Source organism: Leptodactylus fuscus, chromosome 7 (assembly GCF_031893055.1).
Source record: "Leptodactylus fuscus isolate aLepFus1 chromosome 7, aLepFus1.hap2, whole genome shotgun sequence".
Taxonomy (NCBI): Eukaryota; Metazoa; Chordata; class Amphibia; order Anura; family Leptodactylidae; genus Leptodactylus; species Leptodactylus fuscus.
This window is the reverse complement of record NC_134271.1, coordinates 39,505,136-39,526,534: the sequence shown is the minus strand read 5'-3', so window position 1 is coordinate 39,526,534 and position 21,399 is coordinate 39,505,136. Positions and strand designations below refer to the sequence as shown.

Here is a 21,399-nt window from a genome sequence, read left to right as displayed (position 1 = left end):
ACCCCTGGTCATAAACTGTATATAGACTATACTTAGTATTGCAGATCAATCCCATTCACTTGAAAGGGACTAAGCAACAAACCGGGTATGTGGTACGCTCTACAAACAACTATTTCACAGTGGTCGAACACCCACTGATCTGATATTAAAGAGGTATTCCCATCTCAAAGAATTTATGTATTCTGCTACTTTATGTACATTCAAGAGTTTTCCAAAATACATTGCTGTAGCAATGTTACTTCATTTGCCTGCTATGTGAAATAATTCCTCCCATTGTTTACGCATCGATATCAAGGAAACCTACCTGCTATATCTCCTTATCTAGACTTATAGGACAGATGATGATCACTGGAAGGGAGGGGGGCTGAGTTCTCTGTATTACTTTCAGAGCTGGTATATTATGCTCTGCCGTCTTGGTAATCAGGTCACCTAATTGTAATTTGCTGATAAATGCTCAGACAGTGTGATCTCTCTATGCAGAGTTAACATTAGGTTTACTGCTATCCCGTTGTCTGTCCTGTCCATTTACGATGGATATTTGATCTGTATTATAAAGATTTCCACTAATAAAAAAAAATTGATCTCTCATGATAAAGGCAGCGTCTGGACACTTCATAGTGTCCTATCCATCAAACAGTCAAAGACACCCATGTCGCTTTTCCTGCAGTGTTTTTATCTACATACACTATATAGACAAATCCCACTGCATAGATTGGACATCTGCCCTCAATCTAAGGCTAAGGCGCCACACAGCGAAAAAAAAAATTAGCAGAAAAGACCATGGCAGAAATGTTTTGTGTTTTTTTGCGCAGAGTTTTTCACAGAAAGTTTGCAGAGTTTTCGTCTGTGGACTTTCTGCCCCTATTTTACCTATATGGAAAATGCCAGCGTTTCCATAAGTATAGTCAACATGCTGCGCTTTTAAAAACCGCTAGAGTTTTTGAAAACACAGCTTTTCCACTGCATATTTTTTTCTGCAATATATAAATGAGATTAGCTAGAATGCCATACAAATCTGCAGGAAATGTAAAATGCAACATTTTTGGCTGTAGTGTTTCTGCTGCGGCCAAAATGCTGCTTTTTGGAACGTGGAGCCTAGAGACGGATGGCAGGATTGGGTGCGTAACTGTATAAACCTATGCCAATGGGACTAAATGAAACACCTCAATTCAATGATGAAGATACTATTCCATGCTATAATGTATGCTACGATGAAATATGAGCTGCAGAAATGCACAGTATAGATTTACAGTATATCTGAATGTTTTCTTAGAGTGGGGAACTAAAAGTCAACCTTCCATTATTCCAGTTTAAAAAGATGACATCTTTGCTAACCTAGTAATATTTTCCAAAGTGATTTTAATATCGAAGCCGTAAAAAGGAAGGAAAAGGTTAACGTGATCTCTGCAATCATATTAAAAGCAGCGTAGGCAGCGGCTAATTTTACCAAATTAATGTAAATACCATTACGAGACAAATCTTCCCTTCCCTAATGAATTGGGTGATTTTTTTTTTTTAGGCATCGAATGTCTCCTTGTTCCTGTTACTTTACTGATGGCTGCTCTTCTGGCCCCTCTCAGCTTTTTATATCTTCAATATTTAATGTTCCTCCTTGCTGTGGCCCATATTCTGACATGCAGATGATTTTTTTTTCATACAGTTTTGGATTTTGCAGCCTGCCAAGCTGCTCAGTCTTTCTATGGGTCTCATATATAAATAAAAATGACTAAAAATCTGTCATATATCAATTTGTAAAGTCCTGTGGAATATGTTTGCGCTATATAAATAAAATGTTTATTTTTATAAATAAACATTATCATTATTATTAGGGTATGTTCACATGGCGGAAAATTGTTTCTGGCGTGCAAACTTCCACACGCCTAGCTGCGACGGGATGTCGATGCAGTGCATCAGTATTCCGTCATGGCATTCCGCTCCTGTTTAGGTCTGAATGAATGGGCTTAAACAGGTGCGTGTCTCGAGCTGTGGACTCTGTGGCTGAATCAGCCGCGGAATCCACAGCAAGATAGGGCATGTTGGTTCTTTTTTCCGCTACTACCTGCAGAAAAAAAAGCGAGCAACTCCCATTGAAGTCAATGGGAGCCATTTTTGGAGGCAGATTTTGAGGAGGATTCCGCGTCAAAATCCACTGCCAAAAATCTCAATGTGAACGAGCCCTTATTATTATGATACTGACAGTATATTGTGAAAAAACTGTTACAATTTGTATGTGATTACTTGTTGCGGAGACGCAGTGTTCTTGGCTGCTGTGGAGACGAAATGGATAAAAATGCAGCATTTTACATTACCAGTTCCACACATTAGAGCTGTGGAAAACTGCATTTTGAAAAAGTATAGAATTTTTAATGCATAGCGTGTGTAACGTCTCTGCCTGTACTGATCTCTGCGCCACCCTCCGCTCTCACACTGCGGCACAGGAGGCGTATCCAGTTTGATTCTTTACTTAGTGTTCTTCATTGAGCAGTGTTCACACTGTGCTATCTCTGTAATTGATTTTCTACCACACCCGTCTGCCTTCACCTTCATTTCCCTCTGCTCCTCTAATAGTTAAGTTTAGCCTTGCCCTGTGATTGACAGCCTATCTGCCTATCAAGTCCAGGGCGGGTTCTTCCTCCTTATTTATTCTTGGCTCACATTCACATTGCTTTGTGCGCGCTGGCTTTGCTCTCGCTGTTTATTCTTGTATTCTGATTCTTAACCTCTAGCTTTCCCTATTGACTACTCTTTTGGATATCGATTTTGACACTGCATTGCTCGACTGTTACCAAACACTTGGCTAGCTGACCTCCCTTTGCTGTTGTTTGTCTTGTCTGTGTTTTGCGTTTCACGTATATAGGATGGGCCCATCTCCAAGTTGCCGCCTATTACGTAGGATAGGACCAGGCAAGCAGGAAGGGACAATGGGGGGTTTTAGCTTAGGGTTTACTGTCTTTTGTGGCCCTTTCCCAGGGTTTCCAGCAGCTACTGGGGAATTGCTCCTATTGCAATTCCCTTAGAGTGTGTTAATCTTTGTTGCGCAAGTGTTTTTATTTTAGATTTAATAGGGCAATATGTGTGAACATACCCTAAGAATGCTTAAAAAAAAATAGAAGAAGTGTTAATAGTTTATTTTAGTGAATGAACAAAAGAGAAATCTTAATAAATTCAGTTTCTGGTGTGACTTCCCTTTGCCTTCAAAACAGCATCATTTATTTATTTTTTTGACACATTTTATCAGGCGTTTTTTTGAATGTGCCCATGCATTATCTTCAAAAAATGCCTCGTGGTTAAGAGGTGGTTTCTGACAACTTCGTGGCCAAAACGCGAGGCGGATATTCCGCCTCCCATTGACTTGCATTGATTTTTTCAGGCGGAACCTGCTTGAAGAAGTGGATTACATAGGACTGTATAATGAGGCATTTTTTGGAGAAGGATTTTGGGGTTGATTCCGCCTCAAAATCCTGACCAAAAAACTCATGACTCATGTGAACTCAGACTTAGGGGGTCTAAAAGTTACAGTAAAAAGAAAAAAAATCAAAAATTTAAATCATTCCCCATAGAACACATATATACATATAGGATACATAAATACAGTGGAAAACATACACTAACATACACTTTAGGTATACCAGTGTCTTAAAAATGCTCGGTCTACACAATTATAAAAATATTGTTCCCGTGCGATGAACGCTATAACAAACAAAAAAAATCAAAGGAGCCAAACAGCCATTTTTTTCCCGCTATTTTGCCTCTCATAAATAAATGTAATTCAAAATTGGTATAAAAAAAAGTACATCTTTCATATCCCCATGTATGTAAATATAAAAAGTTATAGGTGTCAGAATGTGGCAATTGTTCTTGCAAAGTTGAATTCTGTAGGCTCACTCCCCTGTGTACAAGCATGTACACTCTACTGTGCAGGTAGCATGGATAAACCCCATTCCCTGCTGAGCCACCAATCTAACATTACAACAAAGTAAACCGCTCAGTTTGGGGCCATATTATGCTTGTGCCCTAAAGTTTGAAAAGGGATATAACTGTATGCTATACATGGATTTTGCAAACGTTTTGTCAAAAAACCTTCGCACATAGTGGGTAAAAAAAAATCAATTCTGAGAAATGAGTATGCGCGTTGATTCTCGTATTTATAGCATACTCACTATCTTGTGGAAAAGCTGCATACTTTCAATGCAACGATATCCCCTCAACCCTGTCTAAGCCTCTCACCTCTGCCAGATCAGTCCTCTCTGCGCCAAGCTGATGAGATGCAAATACATTGAAACAGCTGTCCTTGGATGAGAAGACTGTATCTGGTATAATCCCAACATCATTGCAAACAAAGGCCTCTGAGAAGGTCGGCATCATGTTAAAGGGAGCGCCCTCTATTGGATGTCTTGACTGAGACTCTGTCTTCCTAATTACATAATGGAAGATAGACTTGCACATTCTCAGTCAGCGCCCTCTAGTGGTGTGCATACTTGAGGCACTGGTATCCTAATTACATCATGGAAGTCAGATTTGCATATTCTTCCCATGTAATTCATAGTGAGTCTGGGGCTCAATTCTAAACACAATTCACATTAACATTCCATTCCACCATCATCAGTCCCTCGAAATCTGCCCATGCTTACAGAACTACAGCTGGCCATAGACTTTAGCTGCAGATATTTGTACAAACAATCCCACCATCAAGTTCAAAAACTAAGCCATTTGTGGCATCTTCATGTCAGATAGCCAGCCATTCACCCATTTCAGCCAGCTATTTGTCATGTACAACCTCGAGCAGCAGACTTAAGTCCGCTGAAACATGATCTGCCATGTTGGATGTTTTAGGCCAGCTGTCATGATCATCAGCCAACTTGCGTAGACACATTTTGCTTTTTTTTCCCATGCTTGAATTAGATGGCTGCCCACTTGATTTCCATAAGTTATATCTCATAATACTGATGAATACCAGTGGTTTTAGTAGCCGGACTGACAGCAACCAGTTATGTATCATAGTATCTAACTAGAAAAGGGTTTGAAACCATAAGGCTAAGGGCCCACAACAAAAAAGCGATGCAGAATAAACTGCAGCTTCAACGCATCTTGGTTTTTCCGGCAGAAACTCTGCAGAGGATTCCCCTGCTTCCATTATACCTATAGGGAAACCGCCAGCGTTTCTGTAAATATAATTGACATAATGCAAAATCACAGTTTGTCAGCAGCGTGTATTTTCCCGCACTGTGGGTTCCTTCCATTACACAGTGACTGTAAAATGCTGTATTTATTCTGCAGGGTTTACACCACGTGGGGCCTTGGCCTAAGAGTTTTCTTATTCAATCTATCAAACCCATATAGTGGTCGCCTGATTTCATCTATCATAGATTAATGCATGTACTTAACAACTGTGACTTGGCCAATACTTCTCAGCTCGCTAGTAACCAGTCCGTGGTGGATCCATGTCTGTTAGTACCAAGTGACGAGATCCGTTTGACATACGCTTTGCACAGCTTCCTAATGCCGTGCTCAGGTAATGACAACATCTGACATATTTCATAATAATATGCAAATGTAATTATCACTGTAGGATGAGGTTTATTTACAGTACATTCTCCGCACACTTCACTAGCATCACTATGTATAGCAGTATGATTCACCGATCATCTCTGACAAGTGAATAAAGCGGCCGCTTCGTAAAAACACCTGTCTCAAAGCCGATGAGCCAACAAGGAAAGACACTTAGCAAAAGTACCAACTTAGGCCATGTTCAGACATATTCAGTGTTTTGGTCAGTGTTTTTCATCAGCAAATATGTTACAAAAGCAGTAGTGAGTTGAAAACACAGAACACATGCAGATCTTTTATTGCACCAGACGCTGGGTTCACACCGATGCTTGTACTACATTCGGGGTTTCCGTTTCCCTCTCCACATGAAAAATGCAGAGAGAAAAAAACTGCAAAACAAGTGCTCGGGTGGAAACCACACACACCTCATCATAGTCTATGAGTTTTGTGGATTTCCAAAAGGCACCCGCTTTTTTTATGCAGGTTAGGTTTCCGTTCGGGGATCCCCAAGCGGACCCCCAAACGGAAACCCAAACACAGATGCGAACCTAGCCTTACCTCTGTGTAGTCTCCACTTCTGGTTGTGGTGTAAAATGACTGATGCAAATCCCTGACCACAACACTGACATGTGAATAAGGCCATAACTTAGTTGACACTGGCAGTATCCATTACATGGTTATCCATTTGTTTTTATAGCTGTAATGTATTATTGTATTTTCTTTGTGGAAGGACTGTCTTTATGAGAAAATCCCTTTAATTGTGGAATTGCTTCTTGAAGTACTATCCATGGTGGCAGTAGCAGAACAAATCTCATCACCAGTTCAAGTTGATATCATCTGTTAGGAGCACAGTTTCAGTACTACTGGAATTTTTTCTCTAGCATCCATCATTCCTGAACAACAAGTGCAGTTAGTTTTGGTGCCTGATGAACTATTTAAGCTCTGTAATATCAGAAGGGCAGTGTCAGGTAGGGAGTGTGATTCAGAGCTCCAGTCCATAGAATCCAGTGCCAGAGCTCAGAAGCCCACCCTTTGCCTGCTCCTGCCTGACACCGCCCTCCTGACAATACAGAGCATATATAATATATCAGGAACCACAATTAATAGCATTTATTATTATTGCTCAGGAATGGTGGGGGCTAGAGAAAAATTGGTTAAGCCCAGTTGTCAATTCGTTCATAAATGTCTTGGAGGAATAACTGAAAATCTAAAACTCAAGTCCCACCCATATCAGCTCACCATAGGCGGAAACATGAAAGATCTGGTTTGATCTATCCAGTGCACGAAGTTACTGGGGACACTGCAGAAATGCAAATGAAGAGAAAATCCAGCACCCTTTTTTCAAGGGTTCTTGAAAAAACAGAGCTTTTATTAGGGCCTTTAAGACTACGGGCGCGTTCACACGATGTAAAGTGGAGAGTGATCTGGCACATCTATGCGTGTCAGCATTTTGCACACTCAAAAAGATCCCATTGATTTCAATGGGAGTTACGAGCGTATACGCCGCGTTATTTTGCGGCCATAATTTTGCGGCTATAATTTTGCGGCTAAATGACTTAGAGTTTAATGCAGATATCAGTTCTAGCGCTGGCTCATGTGCCCTTGTATACACACAGCACACCACTGTACAACCAAGCTGTCAGTTAGAATATTGGTATATTTTATGAGGGACTTTTGGGGCCCCCTCAAGGTCCAGAGCCCAATTGCAACTGCTACTTCTGCACATGCTATAACTATGCCCATGTATATGGTTAAAAATATAAGGCTTTTTTTTTTACCTATAATACATGTATAAATATCACACCCATAATGGCTACTTGGTTACTTGCAATGGCATAGGTATAAGGAGAAGAAAACAGATGCTGGCACTCTCCTTTACTAGAGATATAGCGCTCTGTTGGCAAATATATACTTGACCCGGAATCAAGGATGTGCTCAGCCAAAAGACAGTCCTAATAATAGCCACAAAAACAGAAAAAAGGTGGCACTCACCATCCATAAAAGGTTCCTTTATTACAAAAACATTTGGTACAGACACAGAGTAAGGCTGCCTTCACACGGAGTAACGCCGGCTGCCATTAACAGCCGTACATTTTGAAGGCTCCCGAACACTTCTTATTCACTTCAATGGGAGCGCTCGTAAAGCCGGCGTTACGAGTGCTCCCATTGAAGTGAATGGGAAGTGTTCGGGAGCCTTCCTCAGCGCTCACGTGTACCGCTGTGAATGGCAGCCGGCGTTACTCCGTGTGAAAGCAGCCTAATACAAGGTGACGGCTGCTATGTGTGTAACCCCCCCAGTCTATTCAGTACAGCCCATGCTGATCCTAATGTCTGCCTATTACTGCATGGCTTATGTTCTTGTTTGGGTGCAATGGGTTTGTCTGAGGCTCCAGAACTCATTAATAAGAAGTATTCACATCCCTAGGAAAAACAGAATTTGGATAGCTCTTATTATATTGAGAATAACCTTTCGGATAAATAGGTTTCCCTCAATGTTCTTCTTATCTGTTTTGGCTTCTTTTATTTCAGTCCCAGGTCTGCTAATTGTTTTATTGCTAATTGACAAGCTTGGTTTTCGGGACATGGAGTCGCCATAACTCTTCCACAAGACCTTATTGAATTAACCACCTCATTACCTCTTGATGTAAATGCTAACCAGGTTAGGGTTTTCCTGTGATGTCATCAATGCAACAAGCTGGGAACTAGCAAAGGAAATCAGCTCGAAGATGTGGAAAACAAATAAGCGCCTGCTAAGGCAATAAAGTACATCGCAGAAAATTGTATCTTATATTTCATGCTTTTGACTAGAAGCACATTATGCTCCAATTATGTAAAAATCCTTGTCCATTATGCACATACATCCATATAATGAGGAGAGATCAGATGATTCACTGGCCATTAGTAGAAAATGTACACTATTTTTTTGTGGTGGCACCTAGCCTTTTGGGTTGTTTCCTATTGATGTCTATGGAAGAATTTATTGAATGATATTTAAAAACATAGTTGCCCTTTGAGTCATTTGCTTGGCTTACAAGGTCTACAGTTATTTGCCAATTTATTCCAACCTAAATGTAAACTAATATTATTGCACACAGCTCCGGATGACTAAATCCAAGGCTGAGTTCACACTGCATGTATGTAATCTGGTATTTTGATGTATTAGATCAGGGTTTGGCAACCTTTAGCACTCCAGTTGTTGTAAAACTACAACTCCCAGCCAGGGTTGAACCTGCCCCTTTCGCCGCCCGAGGCAAACGACAGAAAGCCCCCCCCCCGGAGGAGGGGGCGGAGTGGAGGGGGTGTGATGGTGCAAAATGGCGGGGCTACGTGAAGGGGGAGGGGCTTAGCGGCGTTCGCAGGCAGAGAGCAGGCACGGAGACGACCTGCTCTCTGCCTGAGCGTGAGGGGAGGCTGCTGGAGCAGCGCTGCTCCAGTGGCCTCCCCAATCCACCGCTCGGTGCTAAGCCAGTCCAGGACAGCTTGTCCTGGACTGGCTTAGGTAAGCAAAAATGCCGCCCTCCCTGGGGCCCTGGCATAGCGCCGCCTGAAGCAGTCACTTCAGGTCGCCTCATGGGAGGTGGGGTGCTGCTCCCAGCATATGCATACTTGCTCTGCTGTTCTTGGAAATCTCATGGAAGTGAATGAAGCATGCTGGGAGCTGTAGTTTCACAGCAGCTGCAGTGCAGAAGGTTACTGATCCCTGTATTAGAGGATCACGATCCCAAACGGTAAAACAGAATACATGAAACAAACAGGACACGGACGGACGGCTGTGTCACGGATGGCTGTGTTAACAAATAAGAAGAAAGTTAAAAAAAAAGAAAGCAACTTGCTGCACTTTTTTTTTCTTGATGCCTTCTGTCAGATTTATATTCAGTTGTTCTGATCCTCTGACAGATCAAAACAACCAACTGAAAAATCGTAGTGTGAAGGTACATGGCGTCTCAGTCCCAAACACCAAAGGATACATAGCTTGACACTAAAGGATATATAGTGGATATATATAGTAGATAGTATAGTAGATATACAGTATATAATCCAGTATCCAGATGTAATATAATACTAAGAACTGAAATAGTGGCCTCCTCAACAAAACCACAGGCTCAGGAGAAGTGTCTGATAGCTAGGGTACATCCCCACCGCTCTTTACATTTCTTTCGCCAAGTAACGTACACTGTTAGTTTGATGGAAGTAAATGGAACAGTGGCCACATATAAGAGCTATTCCTATTTTATGCATCCTTGTTCTCATGGTTACTGGGAATCCCAGCAGTCAGATCCTCAGTGACACTTTTCTCCTATCCTATAAATAAGACATACATTTGTTAGTGGAAAACCCCTTTAATTCTAGAGATATCCCTTTAATTCTGGTCATAAAGCCCACTCCTATATACGGCCCGTTGTAGATACATTGCTTTTGAAATATTCTGAGTATAAAATCAGCAAGAACTTTTTTGTTGTTGTTTTCAGAGGAGAAGAGACAATAAAGAATCAGGGAGAAGACTGTGGATCCGAGTTGACTGGTAAGTTCTTTTAATATCTACAGGTTATCCTGAGTCAGGGTTATTGCTGTTCATGGAAATTGTGACACTTGGGAGAAACGAACTTGTGGTTTAATTAGTAAGATATTGATCCTTCCTTCTGAGCATCTGCAAGACATTGGTCTGGAGAGTGAGGAAATTGCCTTGTAGACAATGTATTGGCAGTGAAGATTCTAATGAAGAGTTTCTTCTGATACTTTATAACCTGTCATAAATCATAAATATGTCACCACTGACTAAAAGCTCATCGTGGAAAGATGACACTGAATATTCAATATCACTATGAATAGGAGCGTTTCAGTAAAGAGAGCGCTACATATTAAAATAGTCGCTGCAAACCAACAGATTGTATCATTGGGGAGGTTTTTTACCCATGTGATCCTAAATAATACAGTTAATCTCAACACAATAATGTAATCGTTAGAAAATGAAAAATATTTTTTTATTAATGTTATCGTAGTCAGTTGTGAAGCCTAAGTGGATTACAAATTGTCAGATCTTAGAGATGACCGCTCTTAGGACAAGCTCCCCTGAGATTAGGTTAGATGTGCATTAAAGTGGTAATAATAATAACAACAGTAATAGACATTTTGTATCATTATAGTCTTAGTATTATAGTAAGCTGTTAGTATAGTCATGCATTGATGGCTGTATGGGAATATACAATATCATACAAAGTCATAAATTCTAACATCGTTCACTTTTTCCTAAATGTACTGTATAGAAAAGTCTGGGAGATACTGCAGCGTGTACTGTAGGTTTGTAAGTGGACAGTGGATTGCAGAATATAGATCCCCCAAATTCTCTATTCTAATAAAATGAAATTAGGAAATTAATTATTTTAGGTTTAGTAATTCTGTATACGTTGAAGATCCATATTTTATGAACCACTGTATATATATATATATATATATATATATATATATATATATATATGGATCTCTATTCCCACCACCTAAATACTGGTCGTGAGCAATGTGTCTGTTTCCAAACACTCAGTACCAGTTTAAGGTCCTTTTTACTGCAGACTGATGAGACGTATGAACTGTCATTCTAAACCATTTAAATGGAACTAAATGCTTTTCACATCCATTTCCCACACAATATGTTCCACTGGGATGTGAGTGATTGTTTATAAGAAGCCCAGTAATGCAATGTGTGCGGATTAGCCTACAGCATTGTATAAAATGTTAGTGTGTTAAATAAAGACAATTAGCTTTCCCTGAATATCTGTATGTGCGCAGAGAAGCTGTGTGGGATGGAGACGCATTCAGATCAGAGCTCATTCCACCTACTTAGCTCTTGTCATTGGCTAATACCTCTAATGCTTTAACTGTAGAGGAAAATGGTAGGGGTTAAAGTCAGCATGTGCTATGATGTCACCAACTGCACTCACGGGGTCCTAAACAGCGAACGATTGCCTAAAAATAATCTGTTCTAGTAATGAAAATAATCATTTGCATTTTTGATCCTGTTCCATTATATATATGCACAATATTAAGGTACAAAATGACTGTGAAAAACATCCACTTTTCACAGCCGTCTTGCACCCGAGGGGCACCCACTTTCTATGAAAATGGACAAAAATGGGACATGACCTATATTTTGACAATGGACCATCAAAATAACGTCATGTGATTACCCCCATTCACTGACAGTGAAACTAATGCTGCCCTGTGACGTCTGTTAAAAAACAATATGTTACACGATCAGTATTCAGTCGTGAATGTAGTCTCATAGTCCATCTTCTAACAGTTAATCTAGTTTTAGGCTAAAGCTTCACGTAATGGGCTGTACCAAAAACGCACTGCAGGAAACCTCCGTAGATAAAATTGACATGCTGCGATTTCCAAAACTGCAATGGTTTTGGAAATCGCAGTATGTCCGCTGTGCATATTTTTCCGCAGGGTGTGGATGGGATTCACTTGAATCTAGAGATGAGCAAACACTGTTCAGATCAGCCGTTCCGAACAGCACGCTCCCACAGAAATGAATGGAAGCACCTGGCACGGCGACCGGCCGCCGGCAAAGTGTACGTGCCAGGTGCTTCCATTCATTTCTATGGGAGCGTGCTGTTCGGAACGGCTGATCCGAACAGTGTTCGCTAATCTCTACTTGAATCCTATCCACCTTGCAGTGACTGTAAAAGGCCACGTGGTGCCCTGGCCTTAATGCTAAGGCCCCAGGGGATGACCCGCAGCTATAAAGTTTTCCTCAGCGGATTTTGTGTTACAATTTTATCTACAGGGAAGCCGCTGGGGTTTCCATAGATATAATTTACATGATGCGACTTCCAAAACCGTGCTAGTTTTGGAAATTGCAGTGTGTCCACACTTTGGTTTTTACCGCAAGGTAGGCATGGGAGTCATATGAATCCCATCCACTTTGCATTTACTGTAAAACGCAGTGATTTTTCCCTCAGTGTTTCTGCCGCTGGCAAACAACGGTATTTCCGGCCCGTAGAGCTCCGGCCTAAAACAGTTTTCTAGGTTTCCAAAGAAAAAAATTGACAAAGAGTAGGAAATGTAATAACATAAAAAAGCAATATGCACTTGTTAAATCTCTTGCTACTCCTGCACTGTTTCTCTGGTGGTCTCTGTTGGCATTTGTTTTTCTGTGCGTAAAGAAGATGTGTCATGCACGTGACCTCAGCATTCAGTAACTGGCCTATGGCTGGGTTCACACCAGCACTTAAACTCTGTTCATGGTTTCCATCCCCGAACCTGTTTAAAAAATGCAGAGCATGTAGCGCTTTTCTCTCTGCATTTTTTGCCATTTTTGGACGGAAACTGGGCGGACTCCATTATTAAGTCCCCAAGTGGTCCCTGGAAAGGGAAACCTGATCGCAGGTGTGAACCTAGTGTTAGCGTGATGCCTGCATGTAGGGCATGAGGCTGCTGGGGTCAGTAACTGGCTACACTAGTCACATGAAATGACATAATGTCACTACTGCAGGACAAGTAAATAAAGCAGTGCTGGAGTGGCAGGGAATGGTAAACCAAGAGTACTGGCTCTTTTTTATTTCATGAAATTCACCGTTTCATTCAATCTTTTGAAATCCTGGACAGCCCCTTTATAAGAAAATCTCATGTGCAACAATAAGGATATATTCACATGCAGCAGATTTGTTGCAATTTGCCCATACTGCAAACACAACTGATCTGTGCAACACAACCATTCACTAAAGTCACTGGGCAAAAGCTACTGTGATGTAGAGAAATTCTGCATTTGTATGAGCTCCATTGTACAGGTAATATTATATAATATGAATACATCATGGTTAATACTCAACCAGTATAACAAAATAATAACAAGTTTGTGTTTAACTTCCTGTATCCTAATGTTACTTATTAGAAATTGTGACAGATACTGACATCGCTTTAGCTGATACTTTGTATACAGGTGGTTATGTTAAATCTGTGACTTGGAAAATCTCAGCTTATTGTGACAATGGCCAATATCCTGGCTGGCTTCCCAGCAGTGGGGCAATGTGGGGACAAAGCGTGCAGCTCTCGGTGCTCGCTCTCTATTGTATTAACCCATTATCTACCTTTAAGGTTATGGCCGGTGGCAGGAGATAAGAACCATGGCGTCACTGCCTCATTCAGTATTCATGTTTAGGATGTATATATTCCTTTTTTCATACTCCCTCCTTAGCAACACTCTATCTGCGCCCCCAGGCATTTCTTACTTTCTGTTAGGTGTAAAAACCTCATGCTCTGAAGACGTTTTTGATGATTTTGCAAAATGGAGATTAAGGTTAAGTCTGCCTGAAATCGTCTTAAATGGAATGCATCTTCTGCTTTCTACAGCTGTAAATATCAAAAAGAATATGTAAAAATAAAAAGCATATAGCGTGCTGTACGGTGTGGGTGAGAAGCATAAAGCAGCTGGGTGTATGCTTTATTATACATTAATGCAGATTACATGCATGCATAAAGTCATCTCGGTGGAAATGCTCTGTAATGTAAATGGTGAGATACAGAGGAAGCTTAAGTAAGGATGGCACGATACAAGCCATATGTCTCTTTTTGTGATCTGGCGCTGGCACAGTTCGCAGTGTTCACCATGTGTTCTTGGCTCTGGATGTTACTCTCGGGCTATAATCAGGTAGATTAAGATTCAGCTTTGTGATCAGGCGGCTGTGTGAGTAACAGGTGGCTGCACTGTTCCCTCCAGCACATGGGACATTGTATCACCTGCCCGTTACGCAGGACACAAATACAGATTTAATCCCACAGGCCAGCAGTTTTAGCTCTGCTATTCATAGCTCAGAAAGCTTGTGCTATAGCAAGGATGTTACACATACATACTACCGAGTATTTTACAACTACAACCACAAAAATAAGCCCTTTACTGCATCTGTCAGTATAGGAACCGTAGCATACAGAAATCAGCCAATTCTGGAAGATTTGTAGCAGGATCCACTGACGATCTAGTGGCGAGGTCTTCATGACTGTCTTCTAATACGAAATGTGGCAAAGAAGAATAGGGCATGTGAAATTTCAATATGTCTGATCATTTGTTGCTATGGTAGATAAGCTGCTGAAGTTTCTGGCAACAGCTTATTCCCTCCATGTTTATGGGATTTGAGAAAGTATAAGCGCTCCAGCAACAGCAACAACTACAGTATCTTCACAATCTTACACTCATCTGAGATTCCTATTTCTGCCATAGCTTTGCAGTTTTTATGCCTCAGTTCCTCACACCCATTAGCTGCATTGAATAGTGTTAGAACATTGTATATACAAGTACAGTATATATAAATCCAACAAAGATAGGGAACCTTCACACAGAGTTTACGCTCCGCTCATTCTGAACGTAAACGTTAAAACAGATCCCATTGACTTCTATGGGTGCCGGCATACGCGCGCTACCCATTGAAATCAGTGGGAGGCTTTTTTTACCTATTGCTTTCAATGTGATACACGCGTATATAATAATAATAACAACAACAATAAACTGTGTATCATATATAATCCACCATCTGCAAAAAACATGGCGGTATGTCATCCATAACCACTGATCCGCAAAAAGATTTGTATGGTCCTCTACACTTATCAGTGGTGCAAATGTGGCCAAGGATAGGACATGCTTCATAGTTTGCAGTCCTTGTATACAGCACAAATATGTGCATGGACCCATAGAAACAAATGGGTCCAAACTTTTATCCGTAATTGAGGCTAAAAACTACAGTTGTGTTGATGATGAATTGTGATGCTGTAAGGAAGCTTCAGAAATGCTCTGGCTCTTCTGTCCTGTACTAATAGCATTATGTAAGTGCAGGACAGAACTGCTGAATTGTAAGTAAACTTTTGAACAATACATTTTCTAGTATAGTTTATTTTTGCATTTTTGGCTCCTTCCTGTGAAACCATGTACTTTCCCTTGTTTTTTGAGAGCTGAGATCCGTACACTGCTTTCACCAAGAGTACAAGTGTACAGTCTTGTATAATATGGGGAAGATGAGGCTGGCGGGGGAAGGGGTCACTTCATATAGATATTGGGAATTATAAAGCCTATAAAACAGTACTTCTGGTGTCATATGTAATATGATATTCTTGGCTTTCATATGACACCAAGAGTGCGACATATTGTTTCCAAAGATATTGCAAATTGAAAGCACAGTAAAACAGCAAAGGCACTGTTTTATGTTTTACAATGCCAAAGATAAAACTCTTTGAGGCTAAGGCCCCACAGGGCGGAAATGCTGCACTAAAGCGCTGCGGCAACAATCACAGCGGGAACGCATCACGGTTCTTCCCGCAGCGCTTTGAACAGAAGGTTCACAGATTTCCTCTGCGGACTTTCTATTCCGATTATATCTACGGGAAAGCCACGGGCATTTCCGTAGATATAATTAACATGCTGCGATTTCCAAAATTGCCCTGGTTCGCGCTGCGGATTTTAATGCAAAGTGGGCATGGGATTCACATGAATCTCATCCATTTTGCAGATACTGTAAAACGCCTCGATTTTTCCTGTGGTGTTTCCGCCGCAAGTGTATCGTGGTATTTTCGGTCCAGCCCAGGCCCGGCCCAGCCTGAAGTGACGTTTCTCACCAAGCTTCAGCTTCCCTGCATTACACAAGATTCAAACCACTCACACACCTAGTGTACCTGTACATTTCTTTTCAAGACCAAACAGATTGAACTCCTTGAGGCCCCGTGTAGCAGAACGCAGCAAAAAAAAAAATGCACTGATGCACTAGTAATAATAAACATAATAATAATTAATATTAATAATTTAATAAATAACCCTAAAAAGGTCCTCAAGCCATACTCAAACCAACACAGTTCAAATTATCACATACAGATTAGAGATGAGCGAACATTAAAATGTTCGAGGTTCGAAATTCGATTCGAACAGCCGCTCACTGTTCGAGTGTTCGAATGGGTTTCGAACCCCATTATAGTCTATGGGGAACATATACTCGTTAAGGGGGAAACCCAAATCCGTGTCTGGAGGGTCACCAAGTCCACTATGACACCCCAGGAAATGATACCAACACCCTGGAATGACACTGGGACAGCAGGGGAAGCATGTCTGGGGGCATAAAAGTCACTTTATTTCATGGAAATCCCTGTCAGTTTGCGATTTTCGCAAGCTAACTTTTCCCCATAGAAATGCATTGGCCAGTGCTGATTGGACAGAGTACGGAACTCGACCAATCAGCGCTGGCTCTGCTGGAGGAGGCGGAGTCTAAGATCGCTCCACACCAGTCTCCATTCAGGTCCGACCTTAGACTTCGCCTCCTCCGGCAGAGCCAGCGCTGATTGGCCGAAGGCTGGCCAATGCATTCCTATGCGAATGTAGAGACTTAGCATTGCTGAGCCAGTTCTGCTCAACTACACATCTGATGCACACTCGGCACTGCTACATCAGATGTAGCAATCTGATGTAGCAGTGCCGAGGGTGCACTAGAACCCCTGTGCAAACTCAGTTCACGCTAATAGAATGCATTGGCCAGCGCTGATTGGCCAATGCATTCTATTAGCCCGATGAAGTAGAGCTGAATGTGTGTGCTAAGCACACACATTCAGCTCTACTTCATCGGGCTAATAGAATGCATTGGCCAGCGCTGATTGGCCAGAGTACGGAACTCGACCAATCAGCGCTGGCTCTGCTGGAGGAGGCGGAGTCTAAGATCGCTCCACACCAGTCTCCATTCTGGTCCGACCTTAGACTCCGCCTCCTCCAGCAGAGCCAGCGCTGATTGGCCGAATTCCGTACTCTGACCAATCAGTGCTGGCCAATGCATTCTATTGGCATGATGAAGCAGTGCTGAATGTGTGTGTTTAGCTCAACTACACCGGTGGAGTAGTTGAGCTAAGCACACAGATTCAGCTCTGCTTCAATCAGCGCTGGCCAATGCATTCTATTAGCTTGATGAAGCAGAGTGTGCACAAGGGTTCAAGCGCACTCTCGGCTCTGATGTAGCAGAGCCGAGGCTGCACAAGGGTTCAAGCGCACCCTCGGCTCTGATGTAGCAGAGCCGAGGGTGCACTTGAACCCTTGTGCACCCTCGGCTCTGCTACATCAGAGCCAAGGGTGCACTTGAACCCTTGTGCACACTTGGCTCTGCTACATCAGAGTTGATGGTGCGCTTGAACCCTTGTGCACACTCTGCTTCATCAAGCTAATAGAATGCATTGGCCAGCGCTGATTGAAGCAGAGCTGAATCTGTGTGCTTAGCTCAACTACTCCACCGGTTCTAGTGCACCCTCGGCTCTGCTACATCTGATGGGCTGACCGGCACACGGTGTAGTTGAGCAGAACTGGCTCAACACTGCTAAGTCTCTGCATACCCATAGGAATGCATTGGCCAGCCTTCGGCCAATCAGCGCTGGCTCTGCCGGAGGAGGCGGAGTCTAAGTTCGGACCAGAATGGAGACTGGTGTGGAGCGATCTTAGACTCCGCCTCCTCCAGCAGAGCCAGCGCTGATTGGCCAAAGTACGGAATTCGGCCAATCAGCGCTGGCCAATGCATCCCTATGGGAAAAAGTTTATCTCAAAAATCACAATTACACACCCGATAGAGCCCCAAAAAGTTATTTTTAATAACATTCCCCCCTAAATAAAGGTTATCCCTAGCTATCCCTGCCTGTACAGCTATCCCTGTCTCATAGTCACAAAGTTCACATTCTCATATGACCCGGATTTGAAATCCACTATTCGTCTAAAATGGAGGTCACCTGATTTCGGCAGCCAATGACTTTTTCCAATTTTTTTCAATGCCTCCGGTGTCGTAGTTCCTGTCCCACCTCCCCTGCGCTGTTATTGGTGCAAAAAAGGCACCAGGGAAGGTGGGAGGGGAATCGAATTTTGGCGCACTTTACCACGCGGTGTTCGATTCGATTCGAACATGGCGAACACCCTGATATCCGATCGAACATGTGTTCGATAGAACACTGTTCGCTCATCTCTAATACAGATGAAGATACACATCAATCAGCGTACCAAGGTTGGATCACCGCTATTTAATCCAAAAAGGTGACCAGCAGGAGTCATCACAAAGAGCATTCCGTTATTATCACTGCATAAATGTGAAAAATGGCTTGGTCTTACCCACTTTGTAGTCACAGGAGTGTCGGGGGCACAGGACCATGGACGCTATATAGTCCCTCTTCTCACCCTCAGGGTCTGTCCCCCAACAGACTTCCACCCTGACAAGGGCAGTCTCAAGCTGAACCCTTTCAAAAATTGTTGTCCCTATCAGTACCTACGTGTTTCATGGTGCGTTCCCTAACTATACTCTGAAAAAACCCTCCAGGAGAAAAAAAAAAATATATATATATATATATATATATATATATATATATATATATATATACACTCACCGGCCACTTTATTAGGTACACCTGTCCAACTGCTCGTTAACACTTAATTTCTAATCAGCCAATCACATGGCGGCAACTCAGTGCATTTAGGCATGTAGACATGGTCAAGACAATCTCCTGCAGTTCAAACCGAGCATCAGTATGGGGAAGAAAGGTGATTTGAGTGCCTTTGAACGTGACATGGTTGTTGGTGCCAGAAGGGCTGGTCTGAGTATTTCAGAAACTGCTGATCTACTGGGATTTTCACGCACAACCATCTCTAGGGTTTACAGAGAATGGTCCGAAAAAGAAAAAACATCCAGTGAGCGGCAGTTCTGTGGGCGGAAATGCGTTGTTGATGCCAGAGGTCAGAGGAGAATGGCCAGACTGGTTCGAGCTGATAGAAAGGCAACAGTGACTCAAATAGCCACCCGTTACAACCAAGGTAGCCAGAAGAGCATCTCTGAACGCACAGTACGTCGAACTTTGAGTCAGATGGGCTACAGCAGCAGAAGACCACACCAGGTGCCACTCCTTTCAGCTAAGAACAGGAAACTGAGGCTACAATTTGCACAAGCTCATCGAAATTGGACAATTGAAGATTGGAAAAACGTTGCCTGGTCTGATGAGTCTCGATTTCTGCTGCGACATTCGGATGGTAGGGTCAGAATTTGGCGTCAACAACATGAAAGCATGGATCCATCCTGCCTTGTATCAACGGTTCAGGCTGGTGGTGGTGGTGTCATGGTGTGGGGAATATTTTCTTGGCACTCTTTGGGCCCCTTGGTACCAATTGAGCATCGTTGCAACGCCAAAGCCTACCTGAGTATTGTTGCTGACCATGTCCATCCCTTTATGACCACAATGTACCCAACATCTGATGGCTACTTTCAGCAGGATAATGCGCCATGTCATAAAGCTGGAATCATCTCAGACTGGTTTCTTGAACATGACAATGAGTTCACTGTACTCCAATGGCCTCCACAGTCACCAGATCTCAATCCAATAGAGCATCTTTGGGATGTGGTGGAACGGGAGATTCGCATCATGGATGTGCAGCCGACAAATCTGCGGCAACTGTGTGATGCCATCATGTCAATATGGACCAAAATCTCTGAGGAATGCTTCCAGCACCTTGTTGAATCTATGCCACGAAGAATTGAGGCAGTTCTGAAGGCAAAAGGGGGTCCAACCCGTTACTAGCATGGTGTACCTAATAAAGTGGCCGGTGAGTGTATATATGCATTCCAAACACAGTGGTGCAGGGAGGCTCCAGGCAGGGATACATAGAAAAAAGTCCAATTGCAGTGGTCCTGAAGCTTCCTAGACATACTGTTGATAACTGTTGATAATGCCTAAAAAATTAGAAAGAATCCCTTAAATGATTTCCTTTATTAATTGAAATATAATCAATTAAAGCTCTGCCCATTGAGCCGTCACTCTACCATCTCTGTATGCACATTCATATAGTCCAGGCTGTCCGTCACTGTGTAGTGTCGCCTACTTAAACCTTAAACCCAAATGAGTAGAGATTTAAATAAATATATGGCAGCTATATATGAGCTTTTCTAACAAAAATATCTATGTATCTGCTCAGCAGCTACATATGACAGGTTCCCTTTAAAAAACAAACAAAAAAAACACGATGGCAATATCTCTTATGCTGTTGAAAAGGTTGCTGGCAGGATACGACTGAAACAAGTGCAGCAACCTGACGTAGAGTTCTGGTACAGCTGGATCTCTCTACGCGTGGGAGTTTTCCATCATTTTTTCTAACATAAAATAATTTACTTTACATTATGCAATTAAAAAGCTATAAAAAGCAACAGATAAATAGCAAGAAAGATTGTGGGGCTTCTGTTCTGAAGATAATATTGGCACAAGGTATATGCAGAAGATAAAGCAACAACTTACTGTACTGTAAAATAAGACAATGTAAGACTGGTAAGGTTTGCAGTCCCGTAACATAGTCCAGGTGATATATACATATTACAGGGTCAACGGATCTATAGTGCTGTGATTCCACCCTGACCATTTGTCCTGTCCTGTACTCGCATCATCATATGAGTGTAGGACAGTAGACCTTCTATTATTACATACTAACCAACTCTCCCAGAAAATCCGGGAAGCTCCCAAAAAAGATAATCTACAAACTCCTGGAAGAGCAGGCAAAGCTCCTTGCCCGGCTAGCAGTTACTGTATATGCCACGTCCAATGCATTTTGTGCACGTCACAAGAAAGAGGCAGATGTTGAGAAGAACGTGGCCTTACCTGGGAATTGTCATAGTGAACTATGTGTGCCTGGACACCCCGGCCATGGCCAGTATGCTTTACCATGTTTTTAGTATATAAAGAATCAATTTCCATTACAGCAAAATATCAAAGAGAACCAAAGGCACCAAAGAGAAAATTTGGATCAAGTAACTGTCACATATACACTAAGGACCGATTCGGACAACCAAGTATTCCCAATTTTAATGACTGTTGTAATCA

General features: G+C 42.2%; 1 protein-coding gene across 4 annotated transcripts in view; it reads left to right on the top strand.

The window, feature by feature from the left end:
• Window positions 1-21,399, top strand: part of SMPD3 (sphingomyelin phosphodiesterase 3) — a 187,202-nt gene that overhangs the window by 75,176 nt on the left and 90,627 nt on the right. For 2 of the 4 annotated variants that reach the window (XM_075281796.1, XM_075281795.1), the window contains one exon: window positions 10,017-10,069. The exons of the other annotated variants lie outside the window; for them this stretch is intronic. The gene's annotated coding sequence lies outside the window, so the exon portion shown is untranslated. The remainder of the gene's footprint in view (window positions 1-10,016; window positions 10,070-21,399) is intronic. 4 annotated transcript variants of the gene reach the window in all.